Source organism: Cupressus sempervirens, chromosome 7 (genome assembly GCF_028749045.1).
Source record: "Cupressus sempervirens isolate cs-2001-9-10 chromosome 7, ASM2874904v1, whole genome shotgun sequence".
NCBI lineage: Eukaryota > Viridiplantae > Streptophyta > Pinopsida > Cupressales > Cupressaceae > Cupressus > Cupressus sempervirens.
Window position 1 is genome coordinate 136,911,878 of NC_143124.1, and position 19,146 is coordinate 136,931,023.

The following is a 19,146-nucleotide window of genomic DNA, read 5'->3' on the forward strand; positions in this document are numbered from 1 at the left end:
ATCAACTAAATGTTTAGTATGAAGGGTCTCCATTTGTAGAGCATGTCCCAGAAAAACCACAACATGGAAGTCAAATCCATGTAAATGATGAATTAGAAGGTCATAGAGAAAACATCCCCACCCCAAATGGTATGCTTCAATCCAAATTTAGAAGATTCTAAATGTAGTTTAGATATCAGATAGATAGTTTGAAAACACAAAATATGTGTTATGTTTGTTAGGAGTCATAAGCAGGAATTAAAGTATATCACACTAGTGAGGGTCCAATATGCAATAGGTGTCATCAAAAGACATGAACTCATAGGTTTTCATCTTCAAATAATATGGATCTAGGATGTCAACCACCAGAGCTTGCAAATTTAAATTAGGTTGAAGAGATGTTGATTGCATGTGTAAACCTTATATTGCAAGTTACACATGCAACTAGTGGTTAGTATAAGTATAAAGGACATACCATTAGTTTTCCTTAGCATGTTGAACATCTATCAAAAGTCTTGCCAGACATAGTTGATCATTTACCATTCATTATTGTTCGAAGAAGGAGTCAACATGGTACACAATATAACTTTAATATGAATAGGGATCATGTTTATAGAGAATTGAAATACAAAGTTGAAAATGATAAATTTTATGTAGATGTCAAGATAGATGAAAGTGATCTTAGTTACCTACCTTCAAATATGGATGAGAATATTTTCCATAAGTTAAAGAGGGTACACATGGAGTTTGATTCTGATGCAAATGAAGTTGTATTCCTAGGTTCTCTCATGGAGATAGATGAAGGTAATATAATTGAGCACACAAACTCTATGTTTTCAAGGCCATCTAATGCTCAAAGGGAAATGGAATTAATTCATGCTTGGGCTAATAATCCTGATGCAGTTTCGTCTACTTTGATTGAGTGGCCATCTATAGGTGCATCACCTATCAATGAGTATGTCACATCTGGGTTGTTGAATATGGCTTTCCCAACATTTTTTCCATATGGAAGTTGTGATTGGTTAGAGCCTAGAATGAAACAGGTATACTTGAACAAATTTGTAAAGCATTTTATCAAATATAGGGATCATCACTTTGAAAAACATCTAAGGTTTAGGTATTTTGTGCAGAACATGGTAATGCGACATCATGCACAAAGTTCAACATTTGTTTTTGCAAAAAGGAGCTTTTAGGAAATGCCAATAACTATTAATGAATTGCATGAACATATGGAGAATATGCCTTGTAGTAATCTTGTAGATAGGCTAATGTAGTTCATAACAAGTCTAAGAGGAATAAGATCATATTTGGCAAAATGTAAAGTAAAATTAACTCACTTGCTAGACCAACTTGGCACACCTACAATTTTCTTCACATTAAGTGCAAAAAATATGCAATGGCATGATTTACATGCACTAATGCTTGGTACCCCACCTATTGATCCACGAGAGGCTCAAATATGGAGAAGGCAGAATATCATTGGCTATCCACATATAGTCACTTATTGCATGTACTTAAGGAATACAATGTTGAGGAAAGAAATACATGAAAAAGGTATGAAAGTAATGGACTTTTGGTGTAGATATGACTGGAAACATCATGAACCTTCACCTCATGTTCATGGCTTCTTATGGCTCAAAGGGGCACCAAATATGGATAGTAATAATTGGTCAAATGAGGATGAACAAAAAAAGTGCTGAGAGATATTTTGACTCCATTATTCATGCGTGGAATCCTAAACTTGATCTGCATCAAAGAAACATAAATGTAAGTTTCATATTACAAATGAGTTAAATATTAATATGTGTTTTTCAGCTCTATCCAATAGAATAATATATGAATTATTATTTATAGGCCTTCTAGAATTTTTTTCAGCATCCATGCCTAAAGAATACAATGCAACTCGTTGAGATGGATATAGACTAGGATTATGAACAGATACTCAATTGTTTTGAGAGACACACTATTTGTAAGGAGGGAGTGTGCCTTCATAAAAAAAGAGGAAGAATGGTTTTCAAGTTAATCAAATTCAAAAAATTATGTTTAAATTTTCTCTTTCACATTTTTTAATAGGTTGGGTTGACAAGATATATATTCACCAATGTTTCAGGTATAATGCCCCTTGGCAATTAAATTTGGATGGGTCAAACTTATACACAGATGCAGAATCGGGTGAGAAAAAAATTGAACCAACAAGAAATGATGATAGATTTAATACAAAGAATTGGTACATACTGTAATTATGGAGGGCCAATGTTGATTGACAACCTATCCTTTCAAGACATGCAGTTATCAAATATATTGCAAAGTATGCAGCAAAAGTAGAGAGAAGCTCTAAAAGATATCAAAAAATGTTGATGCATCTTTCAAATCTTGAAAAATTAATGATTTACCATCACAGGCATATAGAAATATTTTAATAGAGAGAATTATAGAAAGAGATATTAGAGCTCAAGAAACATGTCATATGTTATTAGAACTTACATTGGTGGAGTGTAGCAGCAAGTTTGTCAATCTAAATGTCTCAAGTCAAGTTTTCAAACCTATGGTAATCAATGATGATAGAAATGAGGAATAATTCACAAAATATTTAGTTGATGATTATAAAATAAGACCACTTTGCATGGAAGGTATCAATTTGATTGATCCAACAAGGTCCTAGTTATATAATCCTAAAAGAAGAGGAGATAATAAATGGGGGCCAAGAAAGAAAGAAGCTATTGTTAGAGTTTTTCCTAGGTATTTTTCTATTCCTCCTTGAGATTTTGATAAGTAGGTGGACTTTTCTTTATCTGAGTTGTTACTATACAAACCTTTTCGTAATGTCGAGAGAGACATTGGTCATGATGATGATACTATAGTAGCAAATTGGGACTCACTCAACTATAATCCTTGGCATGTCCAAAGGCAAGAACATGCACAAAATAATGAACCTTCAAGTGATTCAGAGATAGAAGATAATGGAGCCATTAAGGAAAATAATACAAAACACGAGTGGGAAATAATATTTGGGTTACATCATGGTCAACATATGCCATTTTTTGAAATTGACATGTTGGGAAGAAGAGATACTAATAGAAATACAAATTGGTGTGGTGAGTATCAAAGTGAAGAGGAGACAATCTAAGCAATAAATTTCATACCTGAAATGAAAAAGCATGGATGTCTTATGTATGATGACATTCCATAGTGTATCAACATTACAAGTGTCAGTCACAAGCAAAAAAAGGTAGTCGACATTATTCTGACACACTACCATAACAATCAAGTGGGAAATCATTTATTTATGATAATTCAAGAAACAATGGGAATAGTAAAGTCTTATCTAATTGGTGCCATTAATCAATATTTTCATATGGCATCGATGAAAAATCCTTCTCCTCTTCTATTGCTTGCACCAACTAGAGCTGCAGCTTTCAATATAGGAGCATCTACCATTCATTCAAAGTTGTGGATTCCAATTATAGATTTTTCCCAACTACAAGGGACAAGACTTACAAGCTTTCAACAAGAGATGGAAAATATCAAATATATTTTGATTGATGAAATGCACTTCATTGGCCAAAACATGATGGAAAATATAGATAGTCAACTTAGACAAGCCTTCCTGTATAAAGTAGACATAAGATTTGGAGCTATCCCTTTGCCTACATCACATGGTGTTATTAATGTCTTCTAATTCTTATTAAGATTGGTCATAGAATGCATACCTTTTGATTTTACTTCATGTACATAGCTAAAAATTTTGCAACTATCTTTCAAGTGTATCTATTATTTTAGTTGGTGATTTGGGGCAATTACCTCCTATTAATGATAGACCTGCATATGATTGCAATAAGTGGGTTAAGTTATTATGGAAGGAATTCAAGATAGTGGTTACAATAAATAAAGTATTTACGAAAGATGGAGAAAATATCCAACAAAAAATATTTTGTCAGCTTCTCACAAATGTGAGAGATGCAAATCCACAAATAGATGACTGGAACTTGCTCATGACACAAACACCTATAAGATTAAATGTTGAAAGAAATGATGAGTTTGATAAGACAGTGCATTTATTCTCTACAAATGACAATGTTCATAACCATAACACAAGGATGTTGTATTCTTTAAGACATCCAATCACTCATAGCCTTACAACCAAGTCAAGCAATGGTAATAGAAATGAAGATTTATCAAGTGAAGAACTTGATATTGAGTTATTGATTAGTAACAATGCAAGAGTAATGTTGACTACAAATCTAAGGATAGAAGCTAGTCTAGTGAATGGATCATTGGGATATATCAGAAATATTGTCTATGAACCAGGAACTACTGCACTTGAGCCACAAGTATATGTTATAGTTGAATTTGATAATTAATCTAGAGTACCATTTGATGATCACCATCCAAACATAATACCAATAGCACCATTGTAGAGGGGTAGGCCCTTCCAACTACCATTAAGTTTGGCATGGGCATTGACTATTCACAAATCTCAAGGGCTAACTCTTTGAAAAGGCACAATTAACATAGGTCCAAGAGAAAGAGTAGGATTGAGATTTATGGCCATATCTTGTGTTAAGTCACTAGAAGGTTTGAGGATAATGCCACCCTTTACATATGACCACTATGAGAAAATGAAAAGTGGGAAACAAATTTCAAAGAGAAAAGTAGAAGAATGTAGACTGAGAAATCTTGAAAATTATTAATGTTTTCAAACATATTATTTAATAATAAAGATTTATTTTTTATACTACATTATGTAATCATCATCGTGAACTATTATGTTTTTATGCTTATTATGTACATTGATAGTTCATATTCTATAGTTAACAACAACTATAATTGGATATGCTCAATCCAACATGATAACCTTATTATTTGCACATTTTAATGGTTGCAAGTACCATTAGGATGAAATTTCATTATACCAATTCTCTAATTTGTAAATTTAACTATGATCATCAATTGGGTCCTCAAATTAAGGTAGCTATAATATTAATTCAAATTATAAAGACATTCTTTGATTGAAATAAATCATAATGATTTTGCTTCATGACTTTCAACCAATACATTGCTACTCAATATTGGAAATCCATGTTTGTCTATTCTTCACTATCCATGTATAGTCATAATATTACCATGTTTCAATACCCAAAATTTCATTACAAATTTTAGTACAGATTTTTTTTTATATTCATTTTCTCCACAATTGATTATACTAAGTGACCTATTATGTTTTTTTAAAACCATTATTGATTTAAAATTTATATCCCTATGATTAAGTAAACATTTTTTCTTTTTTTTTTATTGGTGCTAATGCTTTCTGAATTGTTTTTCATGATTTTTTTCAAGCATGGAAGCCTCTAATAGATAGTCAAGCATTGTCAACATGAGCCCAACTTCTTTTGTACAAATCAAATTTTTTTTTGAGACAAAGTTTCAGAAGTGTGCACGAATAATTAAATAGTGTTGTACAACTATGGTAAAAGCACTTGAGAATGTATCTTTATCTATTGATCATGTACAAGAGATAGAGATAATGGAGATGGAAGATGTTGCCAAATATGTACACAACACATCTACAAAAGTAGATGTGTTTCCATCCATGATGAAAGAGATCTATGATGACCATTTTATGAATAAAGGTCATAATACAATTTTAATCTTTGAAGAATATGTGATGTACTTACATCATTATGGAGAACTATACACATAGTCCATATGATGATTTCACATTTTTTGATTTTTCACTTATTAATTTATCTAGATAATTGTACTAGGAGATATAGTTCTCCTTTCATCTATGTATCCGAATAATAAATAAACAATTTAACTTTTAGCTCAAATTCTTCTCAACTATACTTTCAAATATTTGAAATTTTTTCCTTGACCTTTGTGTTTCTATTATTAAAGCATTTGCATGAGATATATCACTAATATGTTGATCATTAAATTATGTATAAAATTGATGTGTTATTTCTAACTATTAACCTACTCTAAAGCATAATATTCATTTTATACTCATTTTAAGTGCAATCATTACTTCAATAAAATTTAGTAGTCCTTCATTGTACACTATTGATGCTAAGAATAATTAACATTAATCAATTGTCTATTTATAAATGTAACTAATAAAGTTATAAAACTACATAAGGGACATTGTAATCCTTATATTTCTCTATTATGCTAAGAGGCATGTGTAATGAGAACAAGCTACCCTCCTTAATGTAACTCTAAATGTAATGGTAACTATAACTCTAACTGTGGTCCTATTTTTCCCCTAACCCTAATCCTAACCATAATTCTAATGCTTTGTCTACCCCTAACTTAAACTATAACCCTAATTGTAACTTAGAATTTAACCCTAACTCATATTCTAACCCTAACCCTAATCGTTACCCTAACCCTAACCCTTTCACTACCCCTATCTCCAACCCTAACCCTAACCCTACCCCTATCTCTAACACTAATTGTACCTCTAACCATGGTTCTACCTTTAACTAAACCCTAATCCTAACTCTAATTTTGACTCTGACCTTAACTCATTCTAACCATAAGCCTAAACCTAACCCTAATCCTAATCCTAACCCTAACCTTAACCCTTTATATACCCTTATCTCTAACCCTAATTGTAATCCTAACCTTAAGCCTAACCCTATCTCTAAACCTAACCCTAACCCTAACCTTAATTCTAACCCTAACCCTAACCCTAACTCTAATCCTAACACTAACCCTAACCCTACCCCTACCCCTAAATCTTACCCTAAATATAACTCTAAATCTAAATATAACTCTACCATAATTATAATATAACCCTAACCCTAACCCTAACCTTAAATTTAAACTTAACCCTGACTCAAGCATGTACTTTAACCTTAACACTAACGTAACTCTATATATAACCCTAAGTCAATATATAAACCTAACCCTAACCATAACCCTAAATCTAACCCTTTCTCTACCGCTTTGTCTAACTCCAACCGTAGTCATAATTGTGACCCTACCCTACCCCTAACTCTAACCGTTAATCTAACTCTACCATAATTCTACTTTAATATTAACCCTAGCCCTAACCCTAAATTTAACCTTGACTCAAAACTCTAACCATAACCCTAACTCAAACCCTAACTATAATAATAAATCTATTTGTAACTCTAACCCCAACCCTAACTATAATTCTAACCCAAACTCTAACTATAACTATATCTCTATCTCTAATTATAACCCTAACTCTAACTATAACCCTAACTCTAACCATTAACCTAACCCTAACTTGGACCATAACCCTAACCCTAATCCTAACCCTTTCTATATCCCTCTCTATAACCCTAACCCTAATCCTAACCTTAACCCTACTACCCCTACCTCTAACTATAAATCTAACTCTACCATAATTAGACTCTAACCCTAATCCTAACCCTAACTCTAACTTTAACCTTAACTCAAACCCTTACGTTGACCTTGACCCTAATGCTAACTCTATATATAACCCTAACTCTATATATAAACAAAACCCTAATGATAACCTTATACCTAACCCTTTCTCTAACTCCAACCCTAACCCTAACCCTGACTGTAACCCTGATCATACCTCTAATTGTAGCCCTAAATCTAACTCTACCATAATTGGACTTTAACCCTAATTGTAATGGTAACCTTAACCCTAACTCTAACCTTAACCCTAACTCCAAACTCTAACTCTAACCCTAACTCAAACCTGACTCAAACTCAAACCCTAAGTCTAACTATAATTCTTATGCTCTTTCTACCTCTAACTCAAACTATAACCCTAACTCTAGCTCAAACTCTAACCCTAACAATTATTTTAACCCTAAACCTAACCCTTTCTATATGCCTATTTTTAACCCTAACCCTAACTCTAATTCTAACCTTAACCCTAACTTTTGTCGTAACACTAACACTAACCCTAACCCTAACCCCAACCATACCCCTAACTCTAACTCTAATTGTAAATCTAACTCTACTGTAATTATACTATAATCCTAATCATATCCCTTAGTTTAATCTTGACTAAAACCCTAGCCCTAACTCTAACCTTAACCCTGACTCAAAACTCTAACCCTAACCTTAACCCTTACTTTAATATTGAATAAAACCCTAACCCTAACTTTAACCTTAACCCTGTTTCAAAACTCTAATGCTAACCTTAACCCTTACTTTAACCTTCACTAAAACCCTAACCCTTATTCTAACTCTAGCTCAACCCTAACTCTAATTCTAGCCCTAACCCTCACTATGTTTGTAATCTGAACCCTAATTCTTATCCTTGTCCTTACCCTAACCCTAACACTAACTAACCCTAATTCTAAACCTAACCCTAAATCTAACCCTAACAATAGTTGTAATCCTAAAAATAGCCCTAGCTCTAGCCCTAACCCTAACCCTTACTCTAAGTGTAACTCTAATCTTGACCCTAACTCTAGCTCTAGTTGTAACCCTAACCCTAACCCTAATTTAAATATTAATGCTAATCTTAACTCTATTTTTAACCCTAACCCTAACCATAACTCTACTCTTGAATATAACAATTTGCGTAACAATATCCTTAAAATAAAACTAAATTAAACTTATGCAAATAAACACTATATATAGAATTTAAAAATAAAATGTTGAAGAATAATATTATATCAAGTTTATACTACTACAATTTTATAGTAAGTTTATACAACTATATTTAAAAAGAAAGAAATAAATGAATACTAACCTTATCAAAAATAGAAAAACTATACATACATACATATAAGTTAGTCTTATTTTCTATTCTAGAACAACATTTTTAGAATATGTCATCCTATTCCCATATTCTTTTTCCAACAGCCAAACAAATCTTATGAAATAGAGGTGTGCATTTTAATCTAAATGTAGTGATTGGTAGTAATTGCAATCAACTTTGTAAAAAGACAAAAGACATCGACCTACAATTGATGTGTTGTCATATTCAACTTCTTTTGTGTTTTTGACATACGTTTTCTCCCCACTATATCTAACCTTGTCATTTTTCTTTAGATATCGTTCCTAAGAGATCGAGACCACAAGTGTGACACGCAAATTGGGGTTGGACCAAATAGACAATTGGAAAAGAGAGAAGCGGCCTGGTCCAAAACACGTTTCGTTGAACTCTAGAGTACAAAAACATTTCATATATGCACGCATCTTCGGAATATATTGCAGATATTCAAATAATTTGTTTCTAAAACCAGCTAAAATGTGGAAGTTGAGAATCCATGGACTTAGTATTCTTGCGTAGACAAAGAATATTAAGGTTGATTAAAATATTTTAAAGAAAACAAATATTTATCAGGTACACAAGAAGAGACAAAAACGACTAAAAATTCAAACAACGCATTCATTCAACCTAAATTTGACATTGAACTCGAGAATATAAATTTTCAAGAAAACCAATATCAGGCAAAGCGTTCAAAAGCACTATAAATAGCAGTATAATTGTAAAGTTGAAGACAAGCATCAAGCATCACAGTATCAATTTAATTTGAAGAATTTTCAAGTGCATTTCCACGATGTCTAGTTTCTTGTGTGGCATTTCCTGGGGAAATCGTGATGGAGGAGGCTGAGGCGTTTAGTACTTCCTATCTTAAGAAATTATTAGTAAAATCTGGAGACCCACATAAGAGAAGTGGTTTGAAAGAGGTGATAAATTGTAGTTATTATGTTTTTAACTATTAAATAGTTTTATTTTGTTTAAAAATAAAATTATTTTTTAACTTATTATTTCTTATTTTGTAGGTGGAGTATGCTCTTACATATAAATAGCCTCAAACTTTTAGTAGATGGGAAGTATGATATTTCATAGAAATCTATAACAACCTACAATGTGATGATATACTTTTGTTAATTTTTATGTGATGCTTAAATTTGGAAACATGGAATAAGAGATTGGAAGAATATGATCAATAATATCTTTAATTCACTACTATAATTTGTACCTAATAATTCAAACTTATAGAATAAAATTTATACTCTACTACAATCAATGATTTGATAGAAAATAAAACTTTATAATGAAATATATAGTTTTAATAAAATAAATTTGAAGGTAATTTTGTTCGTTGATTTTTTTTCTTTATGACATGCTATTGTATCTCAATAATTTATCAAATAATTAAACTTATATGATTTCAAATTAATAAAATTTACATAATATCAATTTTATTTTATTTTGAAATATTTATTAAAATAAATATTATTTTAGATGGCAGTTGGTGGGTTGATTCAGGTATCTCCAAGCTACTTGCAACAAGGGAACGATCAATTGAATATCTTTGTTGGGCAGTCAGTTCGATAGATGAATTGGAGCATTCTAGTAGTAGAATTGCTATAGCCAAAATCACAAAGGTTATCACAATAAATGATGATATTTTTTATGACTATGCGACATTTGAACAACTCAAGTGTATTACTCAGGACATTTCTAAAGGTTGGGATGTTTCTATTATAGAAAACATTCTTGACAATCTCAAGACATGCATTGAATTTTGTTCTAAAACTATTCATGAATTGGCAAAAGATGCTACTAAAAAACAAGGGCATGAAATGATGCCTTTTCTTACAAAAGCGATAGGTATACTTTTAAAACACCCTTTTTTGTATATTTTTAAACATACATTATGAGTTATATAGGAAAATAGTTATCAGATAAAATTTTATAATAAATGCTATATTTTTAGAAATTTTGAATAATTATACATAATATCAAGTAAAAGATAGAATAATTAGACTCTGTAGCAAATGAACTTACAAAACTAGTAAAAATAGATTAATGGTACTAAATATTTCTTAACTATTGTTTCATTATGAACTTCTTACTAAGTTAAGAATTTTTTGATTAAAATGATCAATATAGAATAAACACAAAACATCAAAGTATATGTTTATATTACCGCTTTCTAATGTGTTCATAATAGAGTATTCTAGAAATGTAGCGAAATATCAACTTAGATTAAATCTTTCATTAGTTACATCTCAACACCAAATAAATAAATATTAAGATTTATATTTTTAAAATAAATTTTTATTAATCTAGGTTGAAACTTATATTTAGGATTTAGACAATATTGTTAAAATATTAGTATATGTTAATCTAGGTTGAAACTTTTACATTTAGACAATAATTATAGAATATTAGTATTAGTGCTCATATTTGAAATTCATCCAATAATTCATTTTGACCATATTTAACAAAAAATGGCTCTATAGATAAGAGGATAAAATTATAAAATTTATTTAATGTGTACCTTTCATCATAGTCGGGAGATTATGCAGAAGCCTGCTTTGAGCAATCACGATGGAAAGCAAGAGGATATTTTCCAACCTACAACAAGTACATAAAGTGTGCTAAAATGAGTGTAGGATTTGGACCGATATTGTTACATACTATACTACTAGCATCTCCTATTTCATGTGATGATGATATTGAGAAGATATACCTTCGTAAATCCAAATTCTATCAACTATTGTACAGTTAATTGATGACATAAATGATTTCGAGGTTTTAATTATCTTCCTTTTTTTAATATAAATCTTAAATATGGAAACAAATGTTATTAAAAATGAAATATTAATATATTTTTATTTTTATTGTAGGATGAGAGGCTCCATGGAAAGATCTCCTTGACTATTTCTTGTTATATGGGTGATCATCCAAATTGTTTAGAAGGAGAGGTAGTAAACAACATTATCAAACTCAATAAAGAATTATTAAAAGAGTTGACAAGAGAATTATGAGATCAGATAATGTTTTTTTTTTAAATGGGAAAAGATATGTATCAATTGTACTAGGGGGCTACATTTTTTCTATCTACTTGGAGATGGATTAACATATTCTCTCAAGGAGGTCAAGAATCAAGTATTTAAAATTCTTATTCATCCAATTGAAATATAGAAAATGAAAGAGTTTCCATTATCTAAAAATGAAATTCTCTTCACTCTATATTTGTAGAAAAGCCAAGATTTAGATAGTTCTTCTAGTTTTATTTTATTGTCATAATGTATCTGATTTGATAATTCAAATACTTAGTAGTGCTTGTTAGTAGACTAAGTATTATTGCAACATTTTATGAGTTCCAAGTATTAACTAGCGATCTAAATAATTACTTTGAACAAAATTATAATTCACTATATTTTATGTTGTTATAACTTATATACTTTCTATAATATAAATCTTTATTTTTTAAGTTTAAATTTTTGAAAAAGTATTTTTCAAATATTTGATGAGTTAGACACATTTGAGCTTGATATGTTGAATTCTCAAAATACACATCATTTTATTAGTTCACCATACCATGTTCTATCTTATTCACCAAATAACACATTTAGTGTTTGATGAAATTGTAATAATAAAATAATAATTACAAAGGATCTATCAACTTTGTATTACTTATAATTTTTAAACTTATATTTTATAACTCTTTTTCTTTACAAAATATTATAATAAAATTAAAACTAGTTTATATATAATATAATAACATTGTATATTTGTTCATATTTATATTTCTAATTTTTTTTATTAAAAAAATTATACACTAAAATTTTTTATGTTAAAATTATATTATAAAATTTCTTTTCCCACATATATCATTTTATTTATTAAAATATTATAATTTAAATTAAAATATATTAAATAAATACTTAATTTTATTGCAATAGTAAATAATAATAATAATTAAAATATTACTATAATAATATTAATATATTTAATACTTATCATAATAATTATTACTTCAACTATTGATTATACTAAAGACAAGTACTTAGCCACTAAGTAGTACATGTTTAGATCTGTAACTTAACTTTAGATAGCATTGAGATATTATATTGTTATATACATATACTATAAATTTTATGTATAATCAAGTATATTTTGTATCAAGACTTTATTTATTTAAATATGTTATTTGTTTAATGTTGTCATTCTTTAGGTCTTGTTTGATATTACTATAACATCTAATTGAAATATGTTGGACTATTTATAGTTTTGATTCTTACTATCCATATCTAACTTATTATTGTATTTTTCTCAATCTACTTTTAAAAAAAATCTTTTTTACATAGTTTATATAAAATTTGTCTTCACTAATATCATACTTTTAAGGAATTTGAGGTTACTTTTTGATGCCCTCAATATTGTAGTAATTTTTTCAAATTTTGACTTTTTGGGTATTTGTGCTCTTATATACGCATATGTATATATGATCTAGAGAATGCCAAGAATAGTCTCAAGCAATATAGGAAAACTAAGTGTGCTCTACGAGACATTAGGCATTATCACAAGAAGATAAAAGTGCCCAAAATAATGGACATAGATGGGCCAAATTCATTTGATAGTAATCAAGATCCATTAAAATCTAACAAAGCAAGTAGACATTAGGAAACTATAAATTCAATTTCTTAAAATTTTTGTATCTTACTAATCAATTTTTTTTATTAGTCTCTATAGTAGAATTTGGGGTCGAAGTTGTCACTTGGTCTATGTTACTATTTCCAAAGGCATTATCCTAAGGAACTAAAACTAAACCTATTTGATGCTTATCCAATGATTAAAATACTTACAAATTTTGATCTCCAAATAGAAAGTTATGGTGTTGTTATGTTGAGGGTTTTTATTGGTGTAATTAAATAGTCAATAATTATTCTTTACTTAAGTCTACTTATAATAATTCATTGCATGTTAATCTACATATGAGATGCATATAAGTTTTTACTATATTAAGCACAGGGTATAAGAGAAATTCTATTTTAGGTGGTGATAGTTTTTATCACGTTCCACTTTATAAGTTAGATCCACCTTAAGTGCACATATCATGTTCTCATGGTCCCTTATTGCCTTTCCCGATGTTACTAATATGATTTTTGTATATCAATGCAATTGTCTTGTCATTCTCTTATGAAAGTAATATTTTTTATTTTCTTTTTCTTAGGTTGTTATAGAGTTGCCTAAAACTCTAACATGGTATCATATCTCTCAAGTTGTGAAGAACTATTCTCAATAATAGTAAAATTGGATTAATTCAGTTGTGGATGCATAATAAACCTATTTGTGCATTAGTACAGTTGCATAATCAATTTTGAGAAAATTTGGGGTTTGTTATTTTGTAGCTTTCTAGTACATGTTAAAATTATATCTAATTATTTCATATCAGAGGTTAGCATCAAATTAAGGAAGTCAAAATATCTTAAATCAAAGTTTGTTTAATCTAAATTTTACATGTCAGAGGTCAAAGAGTCATCTTAATTCTAGAGTTGTCAAGGTGGCAACTAAATAATAATAATTATTATTGATATGACTTTCAAACACTGATATCTCAGTCATCCAAAGTTTCTTTTTCACAATTTTTCTATGGTTTGATAAAGAATTTCATGCTCTACATAATTTTGTAGATGATTTAAATATCTTTGTACAATATTACATTACAAATATTTCTTTGATTATACCTTTCTTTATTACCTAAGTTTTGTTGCATAGTTTTCCTCTCCAATGATATGCAATATGTACCTCAATATTGGTGATATTTTTCTTTTCTTTGTGATGATTCTATTGGATAGTTTTTTTCTCATAGAAACTCACATCATAAAATATTTTTATGCATACCTCATCATTACATCTTATCTTCAACTTCCTTTATGTGTTTTCTTCCTCAATTAGGGTCAAATAACAAAATGTCCATCACATTAATGAAATATTTAAAAACTTTGACTTCCTATCACGTGCTCTAACTATTCTCATCATCTTGGATAATTCAATTATGTGTGAAATCTTTTCTAGGGTGTCAAATATAAAAATATATTTTCTATTGTTTTAAATATTTCCTTACTATGTTTGAGATTTTCTTATTTGCATGCACAATATAGTGGCATGTCACTCATCATGTATTATTTAAACAATAGAAATAACTCCAATTTTGATTATGAGGCGGTAAAGTTTTAAGATATGATCATGCACAAGGTAAAGACATAGGACTTTGATGCAGATGAGTTTTACAATATTCTTATAAAGGCTCACATGCAATTTTTTAAATGGAAGATCACTTAAACATCGTACACTAAAGCTTAATTTCTAGGATAAAAGTATTAAATAGTCAAAATTGACTTATTTTATCCAATCTTAGCTTTTATCTTAGTATGTGATGTTCAAAGAGGAAACAGGTAGATGCCATGAATGAAAAAGATGTTCATTAAATAGCTTTTTATCTTTTTACAATAGATAATTAATTTAAGTGTTTGAATTCTAGTCTGTGTTTCTATTTTTGGTTTTAGTAGTTTAAATGTAACCCTAGTTGTTTGCTATGTTATAATGTATTCATTCATATAATTTGCACTTCATAATATCTCTATGTTTGATTATTTTTATAATATTCTCCAAATTTTGGCATGTTATGATGGAGCTCTATAAAAGGTTCACTTTGGTAAGCAAACACATGTGGTGGTACAATTTTACACATAGAATTAGTGATACATTTTCCTTCATATACCAAGACACTAAAAGGATATAAAATAGCCAAGAAATTATTGATGTTCTTTCTCAATTAGGTCTTTCACACATTGAATTAAATAGTAATAGTGTCCTTCTATTCAAATCCATATTATTCCTTGACCTCCTCGAGAAGCGCTATAATGAACCACTAGTGTTGTTCATACTATCCAACATAATTACATTAAGAGGCATTTTCTGTCCTGTAGAAATCAACACTGTATGTGGAAAGTGTACAAGAACCAAATTCTCCAACATTGCCACATATGCAAAATAACCATAAAATGTGGAAAACTATTAAAAAAAAATTCAAATGTTGACTACACTTGCATAAGCACTTATTCCCATTTCATCAAAGTTGAAAACTTAATTACAATGACATTCAAACAAGTCACAAAGATGAAACATGTCATCATAAATATCATAATTTTGGACATAATTAATGTTGTTTGTTTCTAATACAAGCTGATCACATATCAGAACTACAAAAGCATAAGATACTGAAATATACATATAACACATCGATCTTATGTCACAAACTATGTCAAGCTACACATCGAAAATGAGCATAGCATTAGTACATCATATTGTATAAATCGTATGATCAAATAAAACATATAAAATAACATGTCATCGAACCTTAGTGTCCATCTACATGTAGTCCTATCTCCAAGTTGTCGAAACATTGTCCATCTACTATCATTAGATGGAAGAGTGGTCCAGGCACTTTTACTGCCCAACCATGGAGTTGTTAGCTCCCCAAGGTTCTTTGATTAAGAAGAACTACCCGACCCTAGCACAAGAAGGCTAGCAACTTGGCAAGAAGGATATTTTCCAACCTACAACAAGTACATAAAGTGTGCTAAAATGAGTGTAGGATTTGGACCGATATTGTTACATACTATACTACTAGCATCTCTTATTTCATGTGATGATGATATTGGTAAGATATACCTTCATAAATCCAAATTCTATCAACTCATTCGAGTGTCTCTATGTTTAATTGATGACATAAATGATTTTGACGTTTTAATTCTCTTCCTTTTTTTAATATAAATCTTAAATATGGAAACAAATGTTATAAAAAATGAAATATTAATATATTTTTATTTGTATTGCAGGATGAGAGGCTCCATGGAAAGATCACCTTGACTATTTCTTGTTATATGGGTGATCATCCAGATTGTTCAGAAGGAGAGGCAGTAAAGATCATTATCAAACTTGTTGCTCATTCATAAAGTGTTTCAATTTTTGAACCTATTAATCCCCTAGTTATTTGTGAAATATGTCCCATTTTGATCATTGAAATGACCATTTTATCTCTGAGTTTTCATGAGTTTTTTAATCTTCATGTCTCCAGCTCGTCCTTAGCTCTACTCAGCACTTGAAATTTTTAAAATCCGGCTTCTGAGCTCCAACTTATCACAGGTTAATGTTGAGACCCAAAATACATGTTTTCAAGTCTATCATTAACCATTAACCTCTCAAAAGGTTAATGATAACTTTCAAATTGCGCATTTTGGAGTAGGTTAATTAACCACTCCAAAAATTCGTTTTTCTTAACCTCTCAAAAGGTTAATGATAACTTTCAAAACACACATTTTGGAGTAGGTTAATTAACCTCTCCAAAAATAGGTATTTCTTAACCTCTATGAGGTAGTTATTAACCTCTTTGTTTAGCTGATTAAAGTTAAGAACTAGAAGTAAGATCATCTAAAAAGAAAGTATCAGGATAGAAGGCATATTGAAGGTTACAAAAGAAACATACTCAAGGATGTTGCAAATCTATTTACCAACACATAGGCACCGAGAAATGTGTGGATGTTATTAGATTGTGTAAACAGGGCCGACTAAAAGAAGCTCTACACATTTTGCAATTCTTAGATCAGCAAAATTTGTGTTCATATTCATCGATGCTTTATGTCAATCTCTTGTAGCTTTGCATCAAGAAGAGACTTCTAGCACAAGGAAATTTGGTGCAAGCCCACTTTATTTAGACTAGATTGCAAACCCCTAGCAACTTTGAGTGGAATAAAATAGTTAACATGTATGTCCAACTTGGCAATCTTGTAGAAGTTCGCAAAGTGTTTAACAAAATGCCAGAGAAAAATGTGGCATCCTGGACTACAATGATTGTAGCTTATATACGAAGGGGTTATGCAAAACAAGCATTGGAATTCTTTTGTCAAATGAAGAAAGCACACATCTAGCTAGACGAGTATACTTTTGCTAGCGTTCTTCCTATATACATAAATATGAGAGCTCTATGTCAAGGGAAGCAGATCCATAAGGATATAATAATATGTGGATTTCACTCCAACTTATTTGTGGGGAGTGCATTATTAGATATGTATTCAAAATGTGGGAGTGTAGAAGATGTGCGCCATGTGTTTGATGCAATGCATCAACAAAATATGGTCACGTGGAATGCTATAATTGTAGGATTTGCCAAGAGTGGTCAAGTCGAGGAAGCACTGAAGTTTTTCGAAAAAATGTTAGAACAAGATGTAATCTCGTAGAATGTGATTATTTCAGGATTTGAACATAATGGATTCATTGATGAAGCTCTTGATCTCTTTTAGAAGATGCCTGAATGTAGTATAGTTTCATGGAATTCAATGATTGCAGGGTGCGTACAAAATGGGTATTCTGATAAAGCCCTGGAACTATTTGAGAAAATGCAAGTGAAAGGTTTGAAATTAGACTTGGAAACCTTTTCTTCTGTTCTACCAGTATGTTCTAACTTAGCAGCTCTGCAACATGGAAAGATGGTTCACGAGGATGTGATTCAAAGTGGGCTATAATTTGACAGCTTTGTAGAAAGTGCTCTTATTGACATGTACTCTAAGTGCATTTGTTTATTGGATGCTCACAAAGTATTTGATAAAATTTCTCAAAGAGATCTAGTATCATGGACTGTGGTGATTACAGGTTGTGCCGTGAATGGTTGTGCTAAGGAGGCCCTACTTCTTTTTGAAGAAATGCAAGGGTTTGGTATGAGTCCAAACCATGTAACTTTCACCGATCTTCTGTCAGCTTGTAGCCACATAGGCCTAATGGATGATGGATGGCTATATTTCAATTGAATAGTTCACCGTTATCACATCAAGACAACATTAGATCATTATTGTTGTATGGTTGATCTTCTTGGTCGAGCTACACACTTGAACGAAGCAATTGATTTTATATAGAGAATGCCAGTCAAACCAGATGTTGTTGTTTGGGGATCTCTGCTTGGTGCTTATAGAATCCATTCCAATTTGGAGCTAGGTGAATATGTGGCAAAATACCGTTTTGAGTTGGATTGTAAAAATACATGCTCTGACTCTTCTTCAACATTCAATATTAAAAGGAGGAGATCTAATGGCTATCAAGATAAATTACTCAACATTCTTTTCATTAAGGTTAATTTTGTGGAGGTTAATTAACCTCATCCAAATCACGTATTTGGGGGGTAGTTACTAACCATAGAAGGGTAGTTATTAACCTTTTTGTCTATATAAGGGCTCTTTTGGGCTTTGTAAAAGGGACTTTTTGGCTTTGGAAAAAGGGAGCACTATGCTAAAATTTTGATTAGGAGATGATATCTGGAAAGTATGTACAAATTTTTTCTTTGTAATCAGAAATTCCTCTTGAGTTCTTGGTGCAAGAAAATAAAGGAACATGCAATTTGAGTT

General features: G+C 30.4%; 1 pseudogene; it reads left to right on the plus strand.

Moving 5' to 3' along the window:
- Window positions 1-9,543: 9,543 nt before the first annotated feature.
- Window positions 9,544-18,897, plus strand: LOC149545883 (pentatricopeptide repeat-containing protein At1g74630-like; annotated as a pseudogene).
- The last annotated feature ends 249 nt before the right edge of the window (window positions 18,898-19,146 follow it).